Below are 24,865 nucleotides of genomic sequence, written 5' to 3'. Positions count from 1 at the left end.
TTTCTGAGTGAGGATAGGGGTGGGGGAGGGAGAATGGGAGGTTGTCTTGCTGCTCAATGGGGCAGCCATAAACTACAGGAACGTGGCACCCTATTTCACGCCTCCGTGCCTTTGCTCTTGCTAGTCTCTCTCGTGGAATGCCCCCCCCACCCTGTCTCCCTGGAGAGCTCCCAGCTGTCACTTGTGCCTCACTTTTTACCTGCTGACCCTTCCAAGCAGAATCAGCCCCTCCCTCCTCTGGCCACCCAAAGTCCCCCTCTCTGCACATCTCCCGTATGTCTGGCTCACCTGAGAGCTTGGGGAGTGTGGCGGGGGTTAGGGGACAGGCTTTGGAATCAGAGGGACCAAGATCAAATCTCAGCTCTGCCCTTAACATGTTGGGTGACTCACGGAAAGCCACTTATTATCTCTGAGCCTCAGCTGCCTCATCTGCCATTTTCCTGCTGTGCAATCTCAGGCAACTTTCTGAACCTCTCTGAGGCTCACTGTCTTCATCTGAAAAATGAAGTGATGCCCATGAGGTGTCTGGGGCACCAGCACATGTAAACAATGTCAGCAATCAGCAATCTTTCTCATTTGTGTGAGTGCTGCCCCTCTGCACCCTAGGGAGTGGACTTGCAGCCCCGGCCAGGCCTGGACCCCCTGCCCCTGGACTGAGCCCCCCTCACCTTCTGCCAGGACTCCTGGCCTGCATCGTCCATGCCTTTCAGAGCAAGATCTTTGAGGCAACGAAGTTTTCCCTGCCCAGCGTGGGGCGGGCACCCAGCACAGCGCTGACATTTCCAGCCCGAGCCTGAGAGCAAGCATGTGAAGGGAATAGATGCCCTCGCGCATGCTGGCAGCCAGCCTCTGGGCGGTGTGTGTGTGCACGCGCATGCATGTATGAATGGTTGGCAGCAGACGTTCTAACACTTGCACGCGCACACAGACACACATGTGTACCCATGTTCTCACAAATTCTCTCACACAAATCTGACAGAGGAAGGCACAAGCACATCCTTGTCACTCTGGTCGGTGTCCCAGAGACCACCCCCTGACCCCACTTCTCTCCAGACTACTCCCTCTGGAGCCCAAGCCCACAGCTCTCCTTTGTCTACGGGGCAGGTGAGGGTGATGCGGCCACTTCCCCATCTTGTGCATCTGTGACTCGGGCTGTGGGGAAGGAAGAGGCCAGGTCACCAGCCGGACGGCGGGTCTAACTGAGCACGGGTCCCTACCTTCAGAAGCCCCCGGGTGCCTGGGGTCACGTAACAGCAGCCCTGTTTCCACTGCTGCTGAAGTGCGCCCTGATAGACTGTCACACTGCCCCCAGCCCCCTGCCACCTCCCTTTGAGGTCCCTAAAGGAGGCTCAGGCCTGCGGCCCCCAGCTCCTCTGATCCATCCTGGGCATCGAGTCCACAAGCAGGGCCACCTCCCCTGCCTCCCTAGGGTCCCTGCACAACCACCCTGAGGAGCGGGCAGGGCAGGTGGTCACCTCCCCAAGCCACAAAGCTGATAAACGTCGGCTGACCCTGATGGCACCTACTTGATGCCAGAACTGCGCTGCGCCCTGTACCCACATGCTCCCCCCGTCCCCACGATAACTCTGAAAGGCAGGCGAGCTCAATCTCCTCACCTTATAGATGAGGACACTGAGGCACAGAGAGGTGAAGAGATACAGCTAAGAGGGTGCCCCAATCAGAATTTAAGCTCAGGCGTCCTGGGTGCAGAACCCAAACTCTTGAGTACTCGCTACACTGTGCCCCCTTGGAACCGAGCATAGCCAGGGTCACCCGGAGCGGTCATTCTAGCGAGGGAGACACAATGAATGAGGTAAGTAAATAAATAGTGTGTTAGCACTAAACGCTAAGGAGAAAAATTCAGCCAGGAAAGGGAATTATGAAGTACTGAGGGTTGTGGGAGGCATTCTCATTTTAAAAAGCAAAGAAGGTGATGCTTGAGTTAAGACCTGAAGCAAGTAAGTAAGGCCATGCGTTCATCTGGGGCAGAACATTTCAGGGGATCGGGACAGCATGTGCAAGGGCCCTGAGGCAGAAGCATGGCTGGGTAGTCCAGAATCAGCATGGCCAGGGTAATTGGAGTCAAATGAGAGGAGGGGAAAAAGTTGGTGTAAGGTTGGATGAGGCCAGAAGGGACAGGGGCCTGAATGGTGAGACTTCTGTGGGTTATCACAAGGAATCTGGCTTATGCTCAGGCAAGATGGGGAAGCAGTGAAGTGATGTGACTAGCAGAGAAGGCTGCCTGGAGGAGGTGGCTTTAGACCTACAGCCAAGTGGGCTTGCGAATACCCCACCCCTGACAGTGACAGTGACAGGCCTCCTCAGAGGGGCAGGGCCAGCCCACCAAGACCATGAGAGCGCAGCCCCTCTGCAGGCTGACATAGTGAGGCCCAGAGGAAGCCCAGCTAAGCATGCTCAGTCCCTTCCCCAAGCCGGCCCATCAGCTCGGGCAGGAGGCAGGGACGGGCAGAGAGACGGGGAGTGTTACACTGGTGGACGCCCTCTGCACCTCTCCTCCCCACGGCAAGCAGTTTGCTTAGAAAAGGGCAGGAGATGAGTCTGGCCCGGGCGTCCCGCGGTAGGGAGCCTGTCCCAGGCTGGGCATGTGCAGCTTTGCTTATTAATGTCAGCAGAGCCCCAACTCCCTTCAACAGGAATAATCACCCCTCAGGCCTGTGGAGAAGTGTACATTCTGTAATGCGCCTCCCATTTTAAGGAGGGGGAAACTGACACCCAGGGAGAGGAAGGGCTTGCCCACCGCCTCAGAGGTAAGTGACAGAGGTGAGATTTGAACCCAGGGCTGCCTCGCTCCGCACGCAGACTCTTCCAGATGCCCCAGATGGGGGCGCGTGGAGGGTTAGCATTTCAGCTGGGCCTGCAGCTCCATCCATATTTGGAAGTTGTGTGGGAAAACTTACAAGACGGAACACCTTTCGTATTAAAAATAATAGGCATGTGTATTTTACCACAATAAAAATATAGATAAGGTAACAATGAAGAATAGTAAATATGAACCAGTGCCCTACTCTCTATAGTTATCAGCGAGCACATGACATTCATGGTGATGCTGGCTGGTGTTTTGGGGGGCTGACTCTGTGCCAGGACCGAGCCAGGTGCTGTACCGGCTCCATCTCCTGGGACACGGTCTCCCTCGTATCCGAACCTCTCAGATATTTCTCGGGATGATTTTGAGGACCAGTGATCCAAAGAGCTTTGCCTTCTCTGTGCCCGACAACATGAGGATGATGGAGGAACAGCCGGGAGCGAGCCAGGACTCGGGGTCTTGAACAGGCCCCCCAGCCCCTTTCCCTGTAAGGCCGAAGCTCGAGGAACCCGGCCGGCCCTGGGGGTCCTCACACAGCCCCTTAACTGGCTGTGAGGCCCTGAGAAGGTTACATGAGTTCCTGGAGCCTCATGTTCCTCATCCAGAAAATGGGGGTGAGGTTATTGGTATCACTTTGCTCTAAGGTCTAAATACGAGAACCCGCATAAAGCAGCTGAGGGGCCGTAGGAAGGGTGCGGTGGTAACTAGGCAGGAATTGGTCCCTGTCCCTGTCAGAGACTGGGCATAACAGAATGCAGCTTACAGCAGAGACTTTCAAAACCATTTCTTACACTTTTCAGCCTCTAGCTGGGTGATGCTCCACCTCGAGCTGCCTCTGAATCCCCTGCAGGGCTTGTTAAAACCCAGACTGCTCGGACCCGCGCCCAGAGTTTCCGATTCTTCAGCAGAGCTGGGGCAGGGCCTGAGAATTTTCATTCGAACACGTTCCCGGTGATGCTGGTGCTGTTGGTCCGGGGCCCCGACTTTGAGGACCTCAGCTCCAGCTCTCAGCCTCGGCTGCACGTTGGCATTGACCCGGGAAGGCACTGAGGCCTAGGATGCACCCCCAGAGATCCTGATGTCATGGCTTGAGGGTACAGCCCAGCACTGGGTGTTCCAAAGGCCCGGCAGGTGACTCTAATGTGCAGCCCAACAGACGTGAGTGAGCCCACCTGCCACACCCGCCAACTGCTAAGAGCAGGCAGCTCTGGGGAGGGGGCCAGAGACCCAGATCACTGTCATCAAATAAAATAAAAGTGATATTTCTGTATTAGACTCACACATGCCAAGCACTGTCCTACATACTTGAGATCTAATAATTCATTAAATCTTCATAACGGCCCCATGAGGGGGGTAACATTTGAGATTTACGTTTGCGTTTAACAAACGCAGGGCAAACAGCCAGAAAGTGATGGAACAGCATTTGAAACAGGCTTCCCTCCTCGGGGTCCCTGCTCTCGACCACCGGGTTAAGGAGAGTGTATTTATGGTTAATTCTTGTGAAATAAAGACCTCTTAGTGGGGGGGCGAGGAGGAACCCCACTTTGAGTCTACTTTTTGCTCCGGAAGCTGTTCAGGGGCATGGGGCCAAATGCAATATGACGAAGACTTGTAAATATTTGTCAGTTTAACCTTTTCCAGAGCACGTTTGCAGGCATTCTCTTACTTTACGGCCACAATGGCCCAAGCTCTACTATCCTTATCCCAACCCCCACTCCAGCCAAATGAACTACTTTGCAATTTAATTCAATTAAAGCAACGTTTATTAAGTGCCTCCCTTGTGCCAGTTGTCAGGCTACAGCCTGAGGTCCCAGAGATGCTGAGAGCTGAGACCCTGAGAGGCAGCGACCTGCCCAAGGGCGAGCTAAAGGCAAGGCCAGCAACTCCATCTAAGGTTCTGTCTTTGACGCCTGAGGGATGACGAGGGGAGGAAGGTGGCCGTGCAGGAACTGCCATGCTGGGCTCCCCTCCTGTGGAAACCCACAGGCCAGGGGTCTGCACAGCCTCTGGTGGCTCCTGGAGAAAAGACCCAGAGTTGGGGGCTGGCAGGAACTGGGGGAGGGGCGTGAATGTCCAGGCTTAGGGCAAGAAGCAGCCAGTGGCTCAGCCTATCCCCGCCCGGAGCCAGGCACCTTTCCTGCCAAAAGGGGCAATTACTCCAGCTCCCCGGAAGGCGGGAACCAGGGGCCTACCTTCCCAACCTGACTCTGATCTGGACTTTTATCTCCAAATGAGGTCATACACACAATCCCTGTATCTTTGTCTGTTTATAATGTTAATTTGTAAATATCAACATGGTAAATAACCACAATCTTCGTTACCCCATTTTAGGCACATCTTTATGTATACATATATATATATATATATAACCACATCCAGAAGCCTTAAAAAGAGAAGTAGCCCAAACCTCTCTCTACCTCTGAGAGGCTCTGCTGGCAGATCAGGGGGCAGCAGCCCAGAGGGGAAAAGCGACTTGCCCAAGGTCACACAGCAAGCCAGTGTCAGAGTGTAGCTCAGAACCCAGGAACCCCTGGAGTTGTCAAGGACATGCTCACCTGACAAACCTACCCTTAAATGTCCCAGTCCCTAAGTGGCCTCAGGAGCTACCTTCATGCTGGTCACCCCAGCCCAGACCCTCCCACAGACAGGCGCACGGGACGTCCCACAAGCGCCTCAGGCTCTGCAGGTCCAGCTGTAAATTAACCACCTTTCCCTCGAAATCTGTTTCCACCTGTGTTCCCTCTCGCCCCCACGCACCCTCAGCTGCTCAAGCCAGAAACATGGGCATTGCCTGGGGCACCTCCCTCTCCATCACCCCCGCAGCCTCGAGGGAAGGAACAAGGCCCATCCATTCTGCCGTCTTTTCATCTCTTGAACCCGTCCACTTTTCCCACTCCCTCCACCGCCACACCAGTGCCAGTCTCATCATCTAACCCTTCGTCCATGAGAACAACCTCTCCCGCTCCGGTTGATGTTTTCTTTCACCAAATGCCAGAGCGCCCACTGTGGGCTGGCGCTGTGCTGTGTGCTGGGACTCAGAATTGAGCAAGACAGACTGGAGCCCAGCTGCCAGTGTGATTCCTGAAACCCACATCTAACCATGCCTCTCCCCTACTCAGATCCCTTGCACGGCTCCCCACAGCCCCTGGGGTCCAGTGTAAGCTCCCCATCCAGGTATTCAAATTCCTGGACCCTCTACCAGCCGTGGATTCACCCAGACTGCTCTCCTGCCATTCTGCTCCCCTCAGACTGATCCCAACAAGCTATTGGCCATTCTCCCAAACACACCAGCTCACAGGTCACCTCCTCCGTGAAGCTGCCCTACCTGAGCCCCTCGCACCTGGCAAAGTCAGTTTTGCCCTCCTCTGGAATCCCACCAAAACCCAGGATTTGTGAGTCTGCCTCTCTGACTGGGCTGTGCCTCCTGGAGCCCAGGGGGCTAAGCCGACGCCAAGCAAGGAGCCTGGCAGTAAGAGGCACCAATATGTTGTGTTGGTGATGGACCAAGAGATGCAAGGGTGGAGCAGAAATCCAACTATCTTTTTGATTCACTCATTCCAGTGCCTACACATTTGTAGTCTTCTGGAAGTTCCTCCAGTTGTCTAACCTAAAGCTGTCTGCTGTAATTACTGAAGTTTGTGCCTGTTCCTTCTGTGAATCTGCCCTCTATGCCCTTCCTTGCCCCAAAGCACAGAACATCTGGCTGGGTGACAAGTCAACAAGAAGAAATGTCTGGTTTGGCACAGCAGAGAATGGACTAGCAAGGTCTCAAGACCTGGGCCCGGGTGCCAGCACTTTCCAACCAACTCGGGAAGAAGGTGCCTCTGAGACTGGCGTGGCAGGCCTTGCGGTTTGAAGCAGTGAGTCACCTTCTGGCTGCAAGTCACGGAGCTCTCACTGCGCCCTTGTTTGGAGAAGGCACCCGCCAGCACGACTGGAGCGAGAGACGGACAGGGAAGAGAGATGCAAAGAGACAGGGAGACGCGCTCAGAGACAGAGAGACCCCAGGGCAGAGACAGAGAGTCGAGAGGAAGGAAACACCCAGACCCTAAGGGAGACAGACACAAAGAACCAAGACGACCGGAGACAGGAAGGATGCGCAGAGGAAGCGATGAGAAAGACGCAGAGCAGGAGGAAAGGGGGCCGAGGCCGAGCGAGGCGCACGGAGCGGAGGGCCCCATCGAACCGACTGAAGCAGAGATGGTCCCCGAGCTCCCCGGCTCGTTCCTCCTCATCGCGTCTCCCACCCGCAGCCCAAGCCCGGACGTGGGCAAAAGCGGAGCCAATGAGCTGCAAGACCTGGGCATTACCTCACCAGAGGCGGCTGCCATTGGTTGGCCCAGCCGCCAGGGCGGGCTGTTGCTGTGACAGCCCAGGCTGGCTCCGGGCAGGAATGAGAGGAGGCTCCGGGCAGGAGAGCCCTGTCCCTACCTCTTTCCAGCCTATGGCGGGGCGCAGGGACCCCCCCCCCCCCCAGTCACCCACCCACACTCAGCCCCAGAGACCCCTATCAGCCCCCAGCACCCAAGCTCCTCTAAAACCACCCACTCACCCCCTGCCACAGCCTTACCCCCAGCCGGGTGCCAACCCCACCCCGCCCTCCAGCCCCGGAACCCAACACCCATCCGTTCATCCTGCAAACAGTAATGAGCACGTACAGGTGCTCCTCGGGTTCTGCAGATACAGAAAGGAGTACCCCCGCCCCTCCCTCAAGGAGCCCCCCGTCTGAGCAAGCAAACGGTCCGGCAGAAAATCACAGAGCAGTGGGTTAAGGGCTAAAAGAAAGGTGAGCACAGGGCCCCTGGGAACACAGAGGAGGGGTCCCTACCCAACCCGCCAGGTCAGGAAGGCTCCTGGGAGGAAGGGATGCCTAGCTGGGACCTGAAGGAGTCAGGGATGAGGAAGGGTGGGGAAGGAAATTCTAGGTGCAGAGAACAGCCTATGCAAAGACCGGGAGGTAAGAGAAAGCAAGGAGCACGTGGGGCGCTATGACAGGAGATTAGATGGGGGGAGGGTGTAGGATTGAAGAGGAGGAGGAGTTGGGGTAAAGCGGAAAGGGGATGCAGGAACAAGATCCCAAAGGGCTTGAAAGTTGTGCCAAGGGGTCTTGGACCCTATTCCCAGGCAACTGGAGGGATGTAAGGCGAGGGGGCTGTGATTAGCTTTGCATTTTAGGAAGATCTCCACTCGCCGCTTTGTGGAGGATGGATTGGCGGGGGCTGGGAGAGCCATCCCTGCAGGGACTGGTGAGAGATGGGGGGACTGAGACCCCTAAAGTGGAGATGGGGAGAACCAAATTCAGGACGGGGTGTGGAGGAGGTGGAGCCACAGGCCCAGTGACTGAGTAGATGTCACCACCCGACCTGGGCAGCTGCAAGGGCTTTCCTGGCTACCAGACAGGATCATCACTCTCCCTCCATCCAACGTCGATGACCTGTGTATGCAACTTTTGTTTCGAGAGTCACCCTATCGGTTTCCATGTCTTCCTCCATCACACACGCACACCCAGCCTGGTGTTCGTCTCTGTATTCCTAGCACTGGGCACCCAGCCTCTCGCAAGTCCAAGTCCACAAAGCTGGCCCGAACCTTCATCATCCTCTGTCCCATGACCTGCCCCTGGCCCCAGTCCCCGTCCATCCTTCCCACCCTCCATGCACCTCTCTCCTCCCATAAGTCATGTCAGTGCCGCTGCCTCCTGTGGAGTGGTCCCCTCCCCCAGCATGTCTCCCCTTCTCTCACCTCCCAGGGGGAAGAGTTGCATATCTGTTGGGTCAGGTTTCTGAAGACTGATGGGGTCTGTTTTCTGGCTAGCCAGGTCATTATAGTACAATCATAGGGTTGTTATTGAGGATTAAATAAGATTTGTTGCCTGGCACTAGTAACTATCGAATCAATCAGCTGTAGTCATGACATTATTATTACCGCGTGTTCGAGGAGGAGGGAGGGGCCAGCAGGACCCTCACAGGGCTCCGCTCTGCACTGGGATGCGGGGCGTGGGCTTAGCTCATCACACAGTGGTGTTTTGACTCCTCATTTGTCACCCACACTTGTTATACGCTCTCTTGGGGAAAACACAAGACGAAATATGATGGTGAGACAAGAAGCTTGGGTTTTTGTCACAATGCCACATTAATACCATCAAAACCGCATCGAAATCCCTGATACGAAGGTTACAGATGTCCTTGCCCAAAGAATGGCTTCTTAAATGTCAAGAGAATCAATTCAGATCTTACACTCGGGTAATCTTCAGAATGTCAGAGCTGGCAGTGCCCGTGGAATCCTCTTATTCAACCTTTGGTTTCACAGATGAGGAAACTGAGGGCCAGAGAAGGGAGGTGATTGCCCAGACTCACACAGCTGAGTTTCTTGGCAGAACCAGGGGATTTTTTAGGTGCCCCAACTTCCAGTTCACCCCACTTTTCCAACTCTGGCCTGTCTTGCAATTGAACAGTGAGGAGAACTCCCTCCAGCCCGGGGCATGCTTGGGGTCTTCACACACATTATTGCTTTAGACATTCATGACAACCCTGCGAGGTGGGTATTATTATTCCCATTTGAAAAGTTCAGAGAGATAAAGTGACTCACCCAAGACCACACAGCGTTACTGGATAGAACCTAGGTTTGTCAGATTCCAAAGACCAGGTTCTTGGCACAACAGGATGTTGACTCCAGGACCACCAGGATGGTTTACTTGGGGCTTATGGGCATCAGGGAGAGCTGCCAACATAATCACTGGAAGGATAAGGAGTGAATTCTCTATTTTAGGAAAACAAAAGAGGTCCTAGGCTCTCTTGCACGTTTGTGATTTACATGCCCACCCGGTTTTGTGGAAGCACTCCTTAAAGTGATAAGACTCGAGTCACGCCCCAGCCTCAGGGTCTAGAAGGAGACCACCTGGGAGGCTGATTCAGAGACTGGGACACATTTTCAGACTGAGACACCACCTCCCACGCTCTGGGTGGAGGGCCCTCGGAGCAAAGCACAGGAGAGTCCGTTTTAATGAGGTCTCTGCCTGAGTTCGTGGGTCTTGAAGAGGTAACAGGTTCAGGGTATCTTGGGGGAAGGGCCAGGAGGGCGAGACTTACAGAACAGTGCTGGGGGCGAGTTGGACTGTGTTAACCTCCTGCCTTCGGAGACTCCCCCAGCACAGCACCCTGCAGCCTCTCCCACGGTGGCAGCCGAAGGGCACCGTCCCTCAGCTCTGGAGATGTTGTCCTGTACTCACAAGAAATGGATGGTTCTCCAGCTTCGAGAGATTCTATTTCTAGCTCTAGAAAACACCTGGACTGTGGATCGGGGTGGGAAATGCTGTATCCAGCTCTGGAAATATCTCTCTCCCTGCCTCTGGAAAATATTCCAGGGGTATTTATAGCCCCAAAACATGGTTGACTCTAGGGAAAACTCCATGGCTCCAGAAGACTTTCTGCTCCTGGTTCTGGAATTCTCCAGCGTGTTTCTGGTGGATGCTTCCTCCCTGATTTTGCACTGCGTTACCTGGTTCCAGCAGATTATCCAGTTTCAATTCTGGAACACAGTCCAACTGTGAAGCCAAAGAGCCCTCCATCCCTGGCTCTGGAGGGCTGACCCTCCATGGATCTGGAGACCACCGTGACTAGCCTGGAAGACTGACTGTCTCCTCTCTCCATCCGGGATCTACACACAACCTCCCTGGCTCACTGAGTTGACCATCTGGGAATCTGGAGAGCCCAGCAACTCTAAATCTGGAGGTGTCTGTGCCCCCAGACTTGAATGACTCTTTGAAACAGTCTTCATTTCTTGCCTCTGGAGTAGGAGGAGGGCGTTTGGGTGAGTTAGGGGGTGGGAAGATAAGAGGAGGCATGGAGTGGTGGCTGTGGTGTCTGTTCTGATCAGCAACCTGGGCTGGGTTTGAGCTCCCATGGTCAAAGTTTAGAGGCCCAGAATTGTCCAGATTTCACTTACATGAGCAGCTTGGTGAGGTCTGGGCGCAACAAGCAGAACTGCTTTGGGGTCCTGCAATGCATGAGGCCCAGTGTGGGAGAGAAGGGGGCTCTTCTCCCCGTGGCTGTTGACTCCAGAAAGGCTCGGGGAATCTGAAGGCGAAGTTCCCTGGGAACACCTACAGCAGCTGTGGGGAGCACACTGGAGTTTCCAAATGGGCCAAAGCAGTAATGAGCCCTCGCCAAGCCTCTTCACGGACAGCAGGTCAGGACAAGTGGAACCGGGGCAGAAGAGGAGGGACATGACAGAGTGCCGTGGAGTTTGCGGTTGGCCATTTAAAGGCTCTCCTTATCGTGCCACACCCCTCTAACTCACCCCTTCCCTTCTATATTCTTCCTGGAATAACCACAACTAGAAGTTTAAAAATTACATTTCCCGGACACTCTTAGAGTTGAGTTCCAGTTGAGTTCTGCCAGTGGGAGGATCCTTGTGAGATTATGTGGCAGGAAGAAGGTAAAAGCCATTGCTCTCCTGAAAGTAGCATCAGTGGGAGTGCCAGCTCCTATCTCCTGATCAATGGCGACAACAACAGTCCAGCAGCATCGATGGTCAGCACAGGTTCATGGGCTCAAAGTGGTCCCACATCCCTTTTTTACTCTCCTGGTCCTTCCAGCATATTTGTAACCAATTCCCTGTATTAAATCACTCTGTTTGAAGTACCTAGAGTGGCTTCTGTTTTCCTACCTAGATACTGAGGAATCCACCTGCCAAGGATTCATGAGTGCCTACTATGTGCCAGATGGTGTTCTGGGAACTAGGAATATGAGCCTGAACAAGACCAACTGATCCTAGTGGAGGGAACAAGACAACAAACACGTCAATGAATAAGATTATTTCAGGAACATACACATGCTTTGAAAATAAACACATATTGTGATGTGGTAGGGAGGGCCAGGGCCTGGGAATAGAGCCCACAGCTTTAGCAAGGAAGGTCAGGGAGGCCTCCTTAGGGGTCATTGAAGTTGGGACCCAAACGAGGAGAAGGAAGAAGCCATGTGAAGGTTTGAAGAGAGTATTCCAAACGCTTCTGTAAATATAAAGACTGAGAGAGGAGAGAGCGTGCCCAGTCAAGGAAGAGAAGGTGGCCAGAGCAAGGTAACCGGGGGGGAGAGGGGAGGAGGTCAGAGAGGTCAGCAGGGGCGAGGCCTTTGAAGCCAGAGGAGGGAGTCCAGCTTTCAGTCTAACTTCAATGACAAGGCAGGGGAAGGAAGGGACCTGCTTTATGGCTTGGAAAGGTCGTTCTGACAGCTGGACTCTGGCAGGATGGAAAGCAGAGCAGGGAGAGAGTCAGGGGCTATTTGTGGGGTCCAGGCTGGAGGTGACAGAGACTTGAAGCAGGTGAGGGGGCGAAGTCGTTGTTTTAACCTTTATTAGGTCTCGATGGCGGCAGGACACCATACGATGACTCCCGGATAGTTGAAAGCAGAACACTTGATCACTTACAGCTCCAAACCAGGGAAGGCTGCCACGCGGGGCCACACAGGCACCGGGGAGTAAGGCAAGCGCAAGCTGGAATGCAGGTGGCAGCTTCTGGATGGCGAGCAACGGGGGTTAGTAGGTTCTGGGCTGCCTGTGGATTGGACATTTTGAATGACCCCCAGGGCCCAAGGCAGAAGTGTCATCCCTGGATGTTTGGCTTTGGGGTCTCTGGTAGTCGGTGTGTTGTTGTAACTCGGGAGCGTTGGAGTCCAATCAGGGAAAAGGTTGGGATGCGGGTTCAGCAAAGTGCCCACAAAAGGGAGTTGAGAGTGTCTAGCCAGGCTCTCAAAACTGGGTCAAGACAGCACTTGTGAAATGTTTTATTACAGGATGACAGCTAGAGAGCAGTGGGTGGGGCCGGGGTCTGTTTTAGGAGCAGAGCTGGTGGCATTTATCAAGGGATGTGCTGTATGCTGGATGTGCGGGAAGGAGAGGAATCTTGAACGACCATGAATTTCCAGAAACAGAGGGCTTGGTTTTCAAGACCAGCCCTCCCAGGGAAACAAAGACGCTTGATAAAATCTTAAAAGCTTCTTCTTCAGAGCAATGAGGACTTGACAAGATAATAAGATACAACCAGGGCAAGCTGGAAGGAAATATAAGACCCCAGAAAGGAAAGTGATCATGGAAGCCACTTGTGCCCTGAGGATATTGATGGAGAATAATATAGAGCGGACACAAATGAGCAATATTGAAATTAAAAGGAGGGGAAGGCCAGCACTGGGGACGCTAGAGACATCAAAAAGAAGAGAACAGGATGAAAAACATCATGCCTGATAAATTTGAAATTTTAGATGAAATGGACAAATCCCTAGAAAAATACAGTTTACCAATACTGACTCAAGGAAAAAACGGGTTGCAGCCACTTTGGAAAAGAATTTGGCTTTTTCTGGGAAAGTTGAAAATGGATATACTCTGTGACCAGCAGTAATAGTTCTAGGAATAAACCATAAACAAATTCATGCATTTGTGTATCGTAAAAGCCTACAGGGATATTTTTAGAAGCACAGAAACACTGTTTGTAACAGCTGAAAATTGGAAACAACCCAAATATCCAAGGGTAGAATGTGAGGTACATATTAGAGTGGAATAATATGCAACAATGAAAATCCATGAACTACAGTTACACGGAACAGGATGAGTATTATAAGCACAATGTTGAAGAACGAAGGCTCCATTAATATAAAGTTCAAATATAGGAAAAACTAAAATATAAATATATACATTTTTTTAAAGGATTGACAAGAAACTTTTGAGTTCTAGCAAAGTTATTTCTTGGCCTGGATGGTGGTTACATGGGTGTTTATTTTTCAAATCATGCATTTATTTTTACCTGCTTTCTGAATGTAATTTCTCTTTCATGATATAAAAGGGTTCAAAAGAATGGGGCTACACAGCTGGATGAACAATGGCACCAACTTCTGATGCGGAGGTAGTTTCAGGAAAGGGGATAAAGTGGGAAGATGAAGAATCCAGAGACGAGAGATCCATTTTGCCCTATAAAGTCTGACCTATCCATTGGACACTCAGGAGGATGTCTCAAGTATGCGATCACGTACAGAATTGCAGAGAAAAGACCCAGACTCCTGAGTGGGAGGAGATATTTACAACAGACATGTGTGGCAAAGACCTCACAGCCTGAATATATAAAGTGCTCCTACAAATGAATAAGAAAAAACCAGACAACCTTGTAGAAAAATGGGCAAGAGACTTGAGCACACAAGGTTTTAATGTAAGAAATTACACAGTTGGGTCATTTTATGAGTACAAAGTGAAAACCAGTGGCATGGACTCCCCCTCATTGATTTAAGAGACTAGTCATTTCCAGAAAAGGACCTGAGATGCAAGAAATTGAAACATATATTATTGGTTCAGTTCTAGCCAAAAGGTACAACCATAGAAAGTGTAGAAAGTGCTGATGGCATGGCCAACAGTATGTTACCTCAAGATGGAGGCCAACCCATCAGATGTCTGGAAAGTCACCTGTAATTGGGCTTCTGTTGGTCTTGAGCATCTTTGACTGGTGTCCCTTTGACTGGTCTTCAGGATTCAACCAAATAAAGTCATCCCACCCATGTCTTGGACCTGAATCTTCTACCAAGTAACCTTAGTTTTAAGGCAAGATAGTAACATGGTTCATTTTGACTGGGGTGAGAAATTTATACGTTGACTCACACATGTTTCTTTCAACATAACAAGACAATAAAGCAATCATAATAGTAATACTTTTGTATAAGTTGTGTTTATAGTTGTAGGAAGAAATTTTAATCATCGCTTTGTTTTATGTATGTTCTTTTCTTAACAATGTTTGAAACAAAATCTAAGCAACTAATTTTGTGTCTGATTAGATTTACAGAAGCTGTTTAAGCGCTTAGGAATAATTTGCTCGTCATATTTGTAAGTCTCCCTTGTCAGGTGTTTGAAGTGTTTGAATCAGATAAATTGAATTTGTGATTGTAGTTTGAAAGATCTAAAGGAATTTGCTTAATTAAATGTGTAAATGGTGTTAAAAGTTTAGGGGAATTTAATCTATCACATTTATGAGTTGACTGAATATGAATCAATGAACCAGTAAATGTGATCTTGCTTTTATAAAAAAAAAATGACTAAGTTCATAAATAAAATATCAGGATCCGTAAGTTGGAGCAAAGCTAAAGAAAGAGACAGGTTCCAAGATCTATAACTTTAATAAATTAAATATTGATTGAAACGTAAGTAGTCGTAATTATCCCTCACTAGCTGAATTCTCACATCTGAATGGCCTACAAAAAAAAATGGTGCCCCAAACATACTAAACAAATAAAAATATGCGGTAATTAATCCGCACGTGCCCCTCACTGCTGGAAGCATTTACACGCACACCAGTCCAGGTGGGAGAATGCAGCCGGAGAATCGCAGCTGTTCTCCCATATGGATCAGTTTTTTCCTGATTATTTTCCATACATTTTCCTTGCTTCTGCCAGACACCTGGGGCCACTCCCAGCCCAGGTCCAATTCCGAGGGACCCTGGCATCTTTAACCTACCCCCCTCCCTGTGTTCACTGTGGTACAGAAGGAAAACCGCCTTCACGTCCTACACTGTATATATCAACGAACACAGACCACCTCACTGATTGTCCACGCAGGGTTAAATAATCGGGTAATTCAAAAATAATAAAAAATAGTAAATAACTTTTTATTGATTTCAGTTTACAATGCTCTGTTTTAGGCAGAAATCCTTGCGAGGCTGTCGTATAGGTGTTTAACGGTGTTTTTGAGATATTTGGGTTAATTGGTTGGGAGTTCGGGTGGGCAAGAGAAACCGTATCGTCTCTATAGTGTCGCTTCCCAACACGTCTTCAGAAACAGATTTGGTTCGTGTGATGAGAAATGCTGTCCCTCCCTTCTGGGCAGAGAGCCCGCCTCGGAGAGCGAAGGCGGCCCTCACTCCTCTCTTGTCACTGGAGCACTTTAATTTCCCATTTGTTTTTCATCCTTGCACGCATAGCTGCCCGGGAAATCTCGAGGGAGGAGGATTGATCGGCCAGGAGGTGTCCACCGTTCCTGGGTCCTTGGCCGAGTCACCATATTTACACCACGAGAACCTCACCTGACCCTCCAACAAGATGTTGACGGATGTCATTACAGACGCTGAGAAATGATTCAGCGCCTCCTGCCCAAAGGACGGGCTTTGGGGCGCCTTTCCGAGGGCCAAAGTGCAGCTCCCAGACTGTTAATACACGTCAGAGCTGCCATGGGTAGTAGCTGTTGTCATCTCTCTTAAGTCTTGATGCCCACAGAGGGGGAACTTGAGGGTCGGGGCAGGAAGTGAGGTCTCCCGGGACACCCCATTAAGGAGAGTCGGCCCCCAGACAGGCCGGTGCTTATTTCTCCTCACTGCCTGCGTCTTACATTTCTTAGAAGGCCGCCACCCCCTGGTCGCCATGCTGGGGCGCTTCACACACAGGATGAACCACGGTGTTGCCATTTGTCAAATGGGAAAACTGAAGCCTGGACTGAACAGAAGCTTGCCAATGGATCCTAAGCTGGTTCTGATGATGCCAAATTCCTATCCGTTCCAATACCTAGATCTATTCACTACTATTTATTTAGGGCGAGTGCACAAATTACCAACGTAATGATGAAAGGAGGCAAGCTCAACACCCCAGTTGACAAAAGAGGCCCTGAGGTCCTTTCTGTCCATAGGGTTGAGGCAGGGAACTTGCTTTTAGACTTTTTTCTCCACTGCAGTAAAATGATTCAATGAGCTTTCACATTGACCTTGGGGCATAGCTCTGGATCATCTGGGAGTGGGAACCATTTTCAAGCAGGTTTGTGTCTCTGAGACGCTGATGAGCTTTGCCTCCTTCTGTCTGGGAGTTGTAATCACGAAGGGTGGAGTCTGATGGGGTCTCGGCGTGACTGTGGATACCCCAAGAGATCGAGCAGCCCGGATGCCAGCACCCTTTGCCTCTGGAGGAGAGGCTCTTCTCCACTCTGACCGAGACCTGGCCCCTCCATCTTCACATTTTTCCCTGCCTCCCTCTGCAAAAGCCTACGACAATGAGTTGAGGCATGTTATTTCTGGCTCAAGAGAATTCTCAATCCCCAGCTCTGGAAAGTTCCATTCCTAGGTCTGGGAAAACGCTGTCCAGGGCTCTAGAAAACTCTCCATTCTTGGATCTGGAAAATGCTCCATCCTTGGATCTGGAAAACAATCCTTTGTGAGCACAGAAAAACACCTCAGTGCAGGCTCTGGAAAACATTCTCCTGACTCTAGAAATCGCTGGCTCTGGAAAACACTCCCTGCTAAGCTGTAGGAAACACTCCCTTCGCGACTACGAAAAATACTCGGCCCAGGGCCCTAGAAAACACAGTGTCTTTCCAACACAAATCTGGAAAACCCCTGCCCTTAGCTGTGGAGAATTCTCCCCTCCAAGTCTGGAGCTCCCTGCCCCCAGGGGTGTGCTGCTAATGCTTAACAACAGGCTCTTGGTGGGGGAGGGGGCCGCGATTGGTAGCATCTGCCAATTCCCACAGTGTAAATACTCCCAACACAGCTGATTTCGAGTTATCACTGTGACATCACTGAAAGTAGATTTGGGAGGAGATGCACGCAGCCACCTCACCCCAGGATGAGCCAGCTCTGTTACCCTGCCATTTAAGCCGCTGAGAGTGGAAGACGATAACCCTCGAGTGTGGAGGATTCTGAGTCCCTGAGCATGGAAGACCCTAGGTCTGGAGGACCACAGCTCAGGGGTCGGAAGGACTCCCAGGCTCTGGTATGGAGGACTCCAAGCCATGCTAACCCCTTGTCACTTGACTCATGCCATCCCTCTCTAAACCAATAACTTCAACCCAAAGCTTTAAGGGGACGTGAAAGGCACGAATGTTCTGAAAAACTGACATTCCTAATGTCCTAATGTGTCCTGACGTTATCCCAATGACCTCAATAATACATGCATATTTAAGGTATTTCTGGCCATCCGGGAGGCCTAGAATTTGATTGCCTGGGAGGTGGGGCCCATTTTCTAGCTGACACATGAATGGAAATGGTTGTTATTACAGGCACACCGCCAGCCCCACCCAATCCAAGCAGAGAGGGCCCCAGGAGATGGAACACGAGATGATGAGTTTTGATGAGACAGCAGGAGAATTTGGAAGTCCTGAGATGCTGCACAGAGCAGTAACAGCCTCTGTGTTTTGTGGGGGGTTAACGGAGGGGGGAGGAGTAAAATGGAGGCATCTGAGTAAAATGGAGGCATGCGTGTCAAAGACGAATTTACATCTACCAACCTCACTGTCCCTGGAGGGCTGGCCCAGACGCTGCCCAGTTTGGCGGAGCAGAGACCTGCAGCCGTGAGTCTCCTGGAGATGCCCATTGCGTGCAGAGCTGGGCTGGAGGACACCTGCCTGTGGACCGTGAAACCTCACCCTGGTCTGAACAACGCCCACCTCCAGCTCCAGAAAATGCTCCGTGGTTCTAGAAAGGCCCTGCCTTGTCTCTGAAAAACACTTTCTCCTTCCCCCCAACATCTCTGACCCCAGAAGACCCTCCCCACCCTTGGCTCCGAGGAAGCCTGAAGGAGGCTTTGTTCCTGCCTCCGGAAAATATTTGGTCTCTGACTTGGGAGGGCTCTTTCTGACAAATGTAGGAAAAAGTACTTTGTGAAACTAAAAAGCTGCGCCTGGCATGCGGCAGCTGCTCAATAAACGTGTGTGGAATGAAGGAGTGGTCCTGGGAGATCTTTGCAAACTGCAAGGCACTGCATGATCTTCAGATATTATTCTTACTGTGACTAAATGAAGCCGTTATCGGAGGTATTATGGGAAACTCCATATTTCTCCCTAACGAGATCTTTTTCTTGTGAGTTCCCACCAGACGGGGAGCATAGGGCCTGGCTCACAGTGGGCATCAATAAAGGTTTGATAGATGAACGGACGCATGGATGGCTAAATGAGGGATACACGGGTGGATGAATCTCTGTGTGGATGATGAGTGAATGGAAGATGGACGGAGCGGCGGACACATCTGCCTGCTCCACAGCCACCTCCCTCTTCCCCTGCCTTCCTCTTTGCTAAATGAATCCCAATTTTATTCAAGTCTCCAGCAGTTTAGGAGGAGACTGCGGCCCCAGGAAACACATCTTGCTTAGTTTGAGGGCATTGTGGTGATAGCTTTTTCCTTGCCAGAGAGTTGTCTAATAGCCGTGTGATGCAATTGTGACCCAGGAGACATGGGGGAAAGTCTACCGGGAATCCTCCGGGAAAGTCTTCCTCATTAAAGGAACACAAGGAGGAGATGTTCTCTCTTCTGGCCTCCGTTGTGTGAGGACGAGATGCTTAGAGACGCGACAGCCATGAGGAGATCATGCCACCATGAGGAGAGAAGATGCAGGACAAAAGCCTGACGTTCTGAATATCACAGAGCAAAACTATAGAAAGAGCCTGGGTCCACGAAGCTTCTCATTAAACCACTGAATTAACAACATGTGAGGGTGGATGTACGGATGGATAGGTGGATGGACTGAGGGTGGATGGACAGGAAGCTGGATGGATAAATAGATGGGTTGGTTGGTGAACCAGTAGGTGAATGGGAACTGTTCATGGGAACGACAGATGGATGGATGGATGGCTAGAGGGAGGGAGGGAGGGATGGGGGAGGAACGGATAGATGGAGGGAGGGATGGGGGAGGAACGGATAGATGGAGGGAGGGATGGGGGAGGAACGGATAGATGGAGGGAGGGATGGGGGAGGAACGGATAGATGGAGGGAGGGATGGGGGATGGATGGATGGAGGGATGATGGATGGATGGATGGATGGATGGATGGGTGGATGGATAGCGGGACAAATAATGATGTATGGGGGGAGGGAGAGATGTGGGTATGGATGGATGGATGGATGGATGATAGAGAGACGGATGGGGGATGGATGGATGGATGGAGGGACAAATAATGATGTATGGAGGGAAGGAGGGTTGGGGGGATGGATGGGTAGATGAATGTATGGATGTATATGTATATAAAAATACAAAGGACCATCAGTAGTATTATTTTCTCTCTCTGAAGAGCACTTACTCCAAGGCACTCAAGGTCAGAATTGACCGAGGAGAATTGAACTTTTCCAACATTTTCCTCCAGGCCTTCACGCCTGCTGCCGACTTCACGTGCCCTGGGCCCACTTGTCAGGGCCAACACTTGCCTTCTATATCTGCCACCTGGAGGGAAGGACTGGTGCCCACCTGGCCCTTTTGTGCAGGGCCTTACCCTGCCAGAGAGACGTTTGGTCTGTTAAGAGCTTGGAAGGCAGCCTGGCACGGTGGACTCAGACAGGCTGGGGTCCAAATCCGGGCCCTGCCCCTTATGAGACATATGTCCAGGGGCCAGCCTCCTAACCCACCTGAGCATCAGCTTTCTTATCTGCAAAATGGAGATAACAATGCGACCTCAGGGCTGTGATGAGCAGCTGAGATCATGTATAAATGCCCCCAGCACCCTCTGTAGCCCCCAGTAAGCCCTCAACAAACGCTGAGCCCTCCTGGGTTCTTCTAGCCAGCTCAGCCACACTGGGCGTGCAAGGACTGGGGCCAGGCAGCAGTCAACACATGGATGCGAAGGAGCCCCAGGCCAGAAGAGCAGCCAGGGCCCCTCCGTGCATCCTGCTGAGCAAAGCTGCCTCGAGGCTTTGCTGCTTGCAGCCAGCACAGGGATTACGGAAGGACCAGAGGAAACTGAGCAAGCCCAGATTGCTTCCTCCTTTCTCGTGCCACGGGGTCTGGCAGAGCGTGTCGGCGGCCCAGAGCCTCAGGAGCTTGCGGGGTCAGAGCTGACAGACGGAACAGCCGGCTCAGCAGGCTGGGTCACAACCTCCTGTCCTGCAGCTTCCGGTGCCCTCCTGGACAAAGACGAGTCATCCCAGCAGAGCCGGCCTTGCCCTCCCCCTCCCGCCCGTGCCTTTGCACAGGCTGTTCTCCCCGGCTTACCTCTCCCCGCTCCCCGACCCTCATCCTTTAGACTCACCCTAAATGTCAAATATTCCAGCAAACCCTTCCTGGTGGCCCCCTCCCCCACTGCCGCGGGCAAACCACCCACAGGACCTGAAAGTCTGTGCTTAGTGCACATGTCACACTGCCTTTCTCAATCTGTCTTCCCACTAGACTGAGTGTTCCTCGAAATTAGAGACGACATCTCATGAATATCTGCCTCACTGGAGTGTAAATCGGTGCCCAGCACGTCATCGGCTCGTTCCTCCTCTCCTCTCTGAGCGTTTATTCTGATGCATCCGAGGGCTCCTCTCCCTGCGGTGGGCACGTGACCGCGCAAGCAGAATACCGATGCTTCAGCTCATCCTCGGTCCCGTGGACCTTTCAAAGCACCTGGAGGCTCTCCCCTCATTAATGTGAAGCTCTCAGTCGAGCACATTGATTCCCGGTTCTGAGAATTATTAACTGTGTGTCCTTGGGCAAGTTACTCAACCTGCTGAGACATAGTTTCCTTATCTATCAGTCACTGATTCAACAAACATTTATGGAGAATCTACTAGAAGTCTGTCCCAGGTGCTGGGAATACCAACATAGGTCAAAAATTATCTTGGCCTTTGCTGGCCTCGCAGTCCAGACAAAGAGATGCACAGTTCAACCCCCTGGACAGTAAAGACCCCACCAAGGTCCAGGAGTGGAGATATAGAGTCATGTGACCCAACCTGAGCCTCCAGGAAGGCTTCCCGGGGGAGGTGAACGCTTCGGTCAGTCTATGTTTGCAGGATTAAATGGTATGTGGGAAAGGCTGGGCACAGCATCAAGGACAGGGTGGTGCCTGCTAAGTCTCGGCTTCCCTGTGAGATGGGCAGGGCAGAGAGATGTCCCCATTTTCTATGGGAAGAAGCAGAGACCCCAGAGGGAGGAGTGACAGACTCAAAGCCCCCTGAAGCCAGCAGCAGGGCGGGAACCAGACCTCTGCTCTGGTTCTGCAGGGAACCTCACCCTGCTCATCCCCGGGGCCCGGGAGGCTGGCCTTCTCTTCTGCTGTGGCTAGGATGCCCGTCAGAGCCTGGACCGTCCCCAGCTCCACACAGCTCTCCTGAGATGCTTCACAACCACACTTCATTCTGAGTTTGATAAATAAAGGTAATTGTGGGACAATTAGATGCTCTTCTCTTCCAATATCTTAATTGGAACAAGATGCATAATTCTTTCCTGCACATCATTTGCCAGGCATCTTTGAGGCTTTTCATCTGGGCCTCCTCCTGTGCTGGAGGGAGTGATGGCTTGGAAGCCACTGCCGTGACACGCCCGGGAGTCAGCAGGCTGTTCCCATGCAGCCCCTGACTAATCACCACGGATGTCTCCTGTCACATGCTGGAAGGGTCCCCAAGTAGACCATGGCCTTGTAAGCATCGTCATCCATCACACGGTCACGGTGGTCCCTACTGCCCCTGTGCAATCAGAAGCACATGACATCAAGAATCTGAGAATCCAAGTTCAAATTCCAGCTCTGTTTCCAGTTTGCTGTGTGACCTTGGACAAATTGATTACCTTCTCTGAGCTTTAGAGAGGTGATCACAGAGAGGTGCCAAATAAGGCCCCAAATAGGGGTGATCACCCTTAATACTATCAACTAAGACACCATGTGTGACAACCCTCCTATGGGGCAGCCGTCACCTATGCGCCCCCTGCCCCCACTGCCAGCCTCCATCCACAGAGCTGGCAAAGCAAAACCTGACCAAAGAGAGAGAAGGACAAGTTAAAGACGGACAGGCCCTTCTCTTAGCATGGGCAGTGCAAAACTGCACACTCTCGTGCAGGGGCACTGAGGAAAAGGACCGGAGCTTTCTTACATACTCACAAAGGATCTCGTCTCATGCTTGAATGCCCCTCCCTTGATGGTGGGGGTTAGGGGGAGGACAGCGACTCCTCATCGGCAAGTTCATTGCCAATTGAATGTCTGTCGCCCCTTAGTTTCATGTGGTCTTCCTGGGGTTGGCTCGGTTGCCTTGGGGTGAGTGCTCAGCATTTCAGGGTTTGCACCCTTCCTGCTTCTTCCGGCCAGATACAGCGGCCAGGGCAGAGGTGGGCAGGCGGAGCCGACCCAGCTTCCCGAGAGCATCTTCCCCACCTATGTGCCACCTGGTCCTCGTGAGCACCCATTCAAGGCACCTCTTCCTGCTTCTCCCGGCACTGGCCGCAGTCTCACTGGCACCGCTGGTGAAGGAACTGGTCCTGCAGACCTGGTGTTGAGCCAGCCTCCACTACAGTGGCCCAGGGAGCCCCACAGAGCCCCCCCATGGCCCCACTGTCACAAGGTGCCCCTCTCTGCTAGTGTCTTTATCCTCGGGACATGCTGGAATTCTGGACTTCCTGGTCACCCCACACAGGTCATGGGGTCCCAGCAACACTAGGTCAGCCACACCTAACCAGACACCCCCTCTCCATGGCCCATAATCCCACCACATCCCGACATTGGATAAGTGGCAAAGTGGACCATCAGCACTGACATCCTAGAACCCAGTATATGGCTTCTAGTATCTGCGGTCCCACCCCCACCAGAAACTGATGCCCAGGAGGACAGGCCTCTGGGTCTCTCCCTGGGACCCAGGCCACGTCCTCACCCACGTCCCTCCTCACCAGAATCCTGTCCTCACCCTCCTCTGATGGCAGACGCCCACCTCCTTCTCCTGGTCTGGGAGTTTCCCGCTCGTCCTGCCCTTCCTCCTCTCCACACTCCTCCTGTGATCTCGAGGCAGCCAGGCTGCGCTCTTGATATGCAAAGAGGACTTCAGGGACTTAGAAAGCCTCTCCCGTCTCTCGACAAACCCTGGCTTTCAAGACCATTATCTGGCTAAGGACTGCAGGATCCTATTCAGTCAAAAGCTGAACATCAGTTCTTTCCTTTTGTGCTCCTGGTCCTCAATCCTATTCCTCTCTGAGACCCTGGATGCCTCTGGCTGAAAAGGAAGAGAGTCACATAAAAGCAGTTAAGAAGCAGACAGGTACATTGAAAAGCGTATCATTCCTGCTATCCCAGACTCGCTGGATGTGAGAGCGAAAGGAGCCCTCGGAGAGAGCGCCCCCACCCGCTCTAGAGACCCAGAGGGGACAAACACTTGCTTGTGGCCACACAGCAAGGCCGCGGGGGGCAGGTAACGGAAACCATGCCCAACACTCAGTCAGCAGCTCTTCCCACCGCCCGTCTCCGTGAGGGAAGGAACGCCGGGGACGTTCGTCTCTCGGGCATCCTGCGTCTGAGGACTTTTCAGCCACTCTCTGAAGCAGGGACTGTGTCTGTGCAGCTCACCAATCCATCCCCAGCCCCCAGCCCCGGTTTCTTAATCTGAAAACAGGGGCAATCGTGGTGTCTACCCCCAAGGGGCTGTGAGGATTCAATGAGCTGTTACGTGTAAGGCACGCAGACGAATCTGACAGAAAGTCGGAGACCAAAATCCATTACTGACGCTGCTGCTGCACAGCTTCTGAGAGTCACAATCCTGAGTTCTACTTCTGCCTGCTCCTGGGTGCTGTGTGCCCTGGGGCAGGTCCCTTACCTTTTCTGGGCCCCAGTAGCCCATCCCATAAAATGCAGGGCTGGATGCTGTCTTGGGCCCCAGCAGCTCTGAGAGTCGCTCTCAGAAGCTGGGCTGTTGACGGGACAGCAAGTCCCTTCCTGGGCTGGGACGGGGGACATGAGAGGACAAAGTCAGCTGGTTTCCTGTGGCCGGGTGGTGATCTGGGCAGCGCGGACATCCTGTTTCCCAGAGGGAATCCAGGGCCACTGTGTCCAAAACCGTCGCTGGGGCAACCTTCCCTGCGTCATCCCCCGGGCCGGCCGGGGGGTGGGTGAGGGTGGCACCAGCAACAACGGCGCTTTGTCTCCCACTCTGCTGCCTCCAGCCCAGCGAGGCTCAGGCCCATTTTCCAGATGAGGAAACTGTGGCACAGGGAGGTGAGGTCACTTGCCCAAGGTCACAAGGCTGGTGAGCATTCAGGATGGGATTTGAAGCTGAGTCTGCTGAAAACATGGGCTGGCCACACTGGGCCCTCAGCCCCGACAGGGTATCCGGGGCCCCCTGGACACGGAAAGAGCCTGGAGCCTGACCTTCCAGTGGC

General features: G+C 52.4%; 1 long non-coding RNA gene across 1 annotated transcript; it reads right to left on the bottom strand.

Moving 5' to 3' along the window:
• Positions 1 to 17,728: 17,728 nt before the first annotated feature.
• On the bottom strand, positions 17,729 to 24,443 carry LOC138920652 (uncharacterized). The gene is made up of 2 exons (XR_011432187.1): positions 24,304 to 24,443; positions 17,729 to 22,197 (listed from the first exon to the last, which is right to left on the bottom strand). It is a non-coding gene; the product is annotated as an uncharacterized lncRNA (long non-coding RNA).
• Between the last annotated feature and the right edge of the window lie 422 nt (positions 24,444 to 24,865).

This window comes from Equus caballus, chromosome 2, assembly GCF_041296265.1.
Source record: "Equus caballus isolate H_3958 breed thoroughbred chromosome 2, TB-T2T, whole genome shotgun sequence".
NCBI classification, from domain to species: Eukaryota; Metazoa; Chordata; class Mammalia; order Perissodactyla; family Equidae; genus Equus; species Equus caballus.
This window is presented reverse-complemented; position numbering and strand designations above follow the sequence as displayed.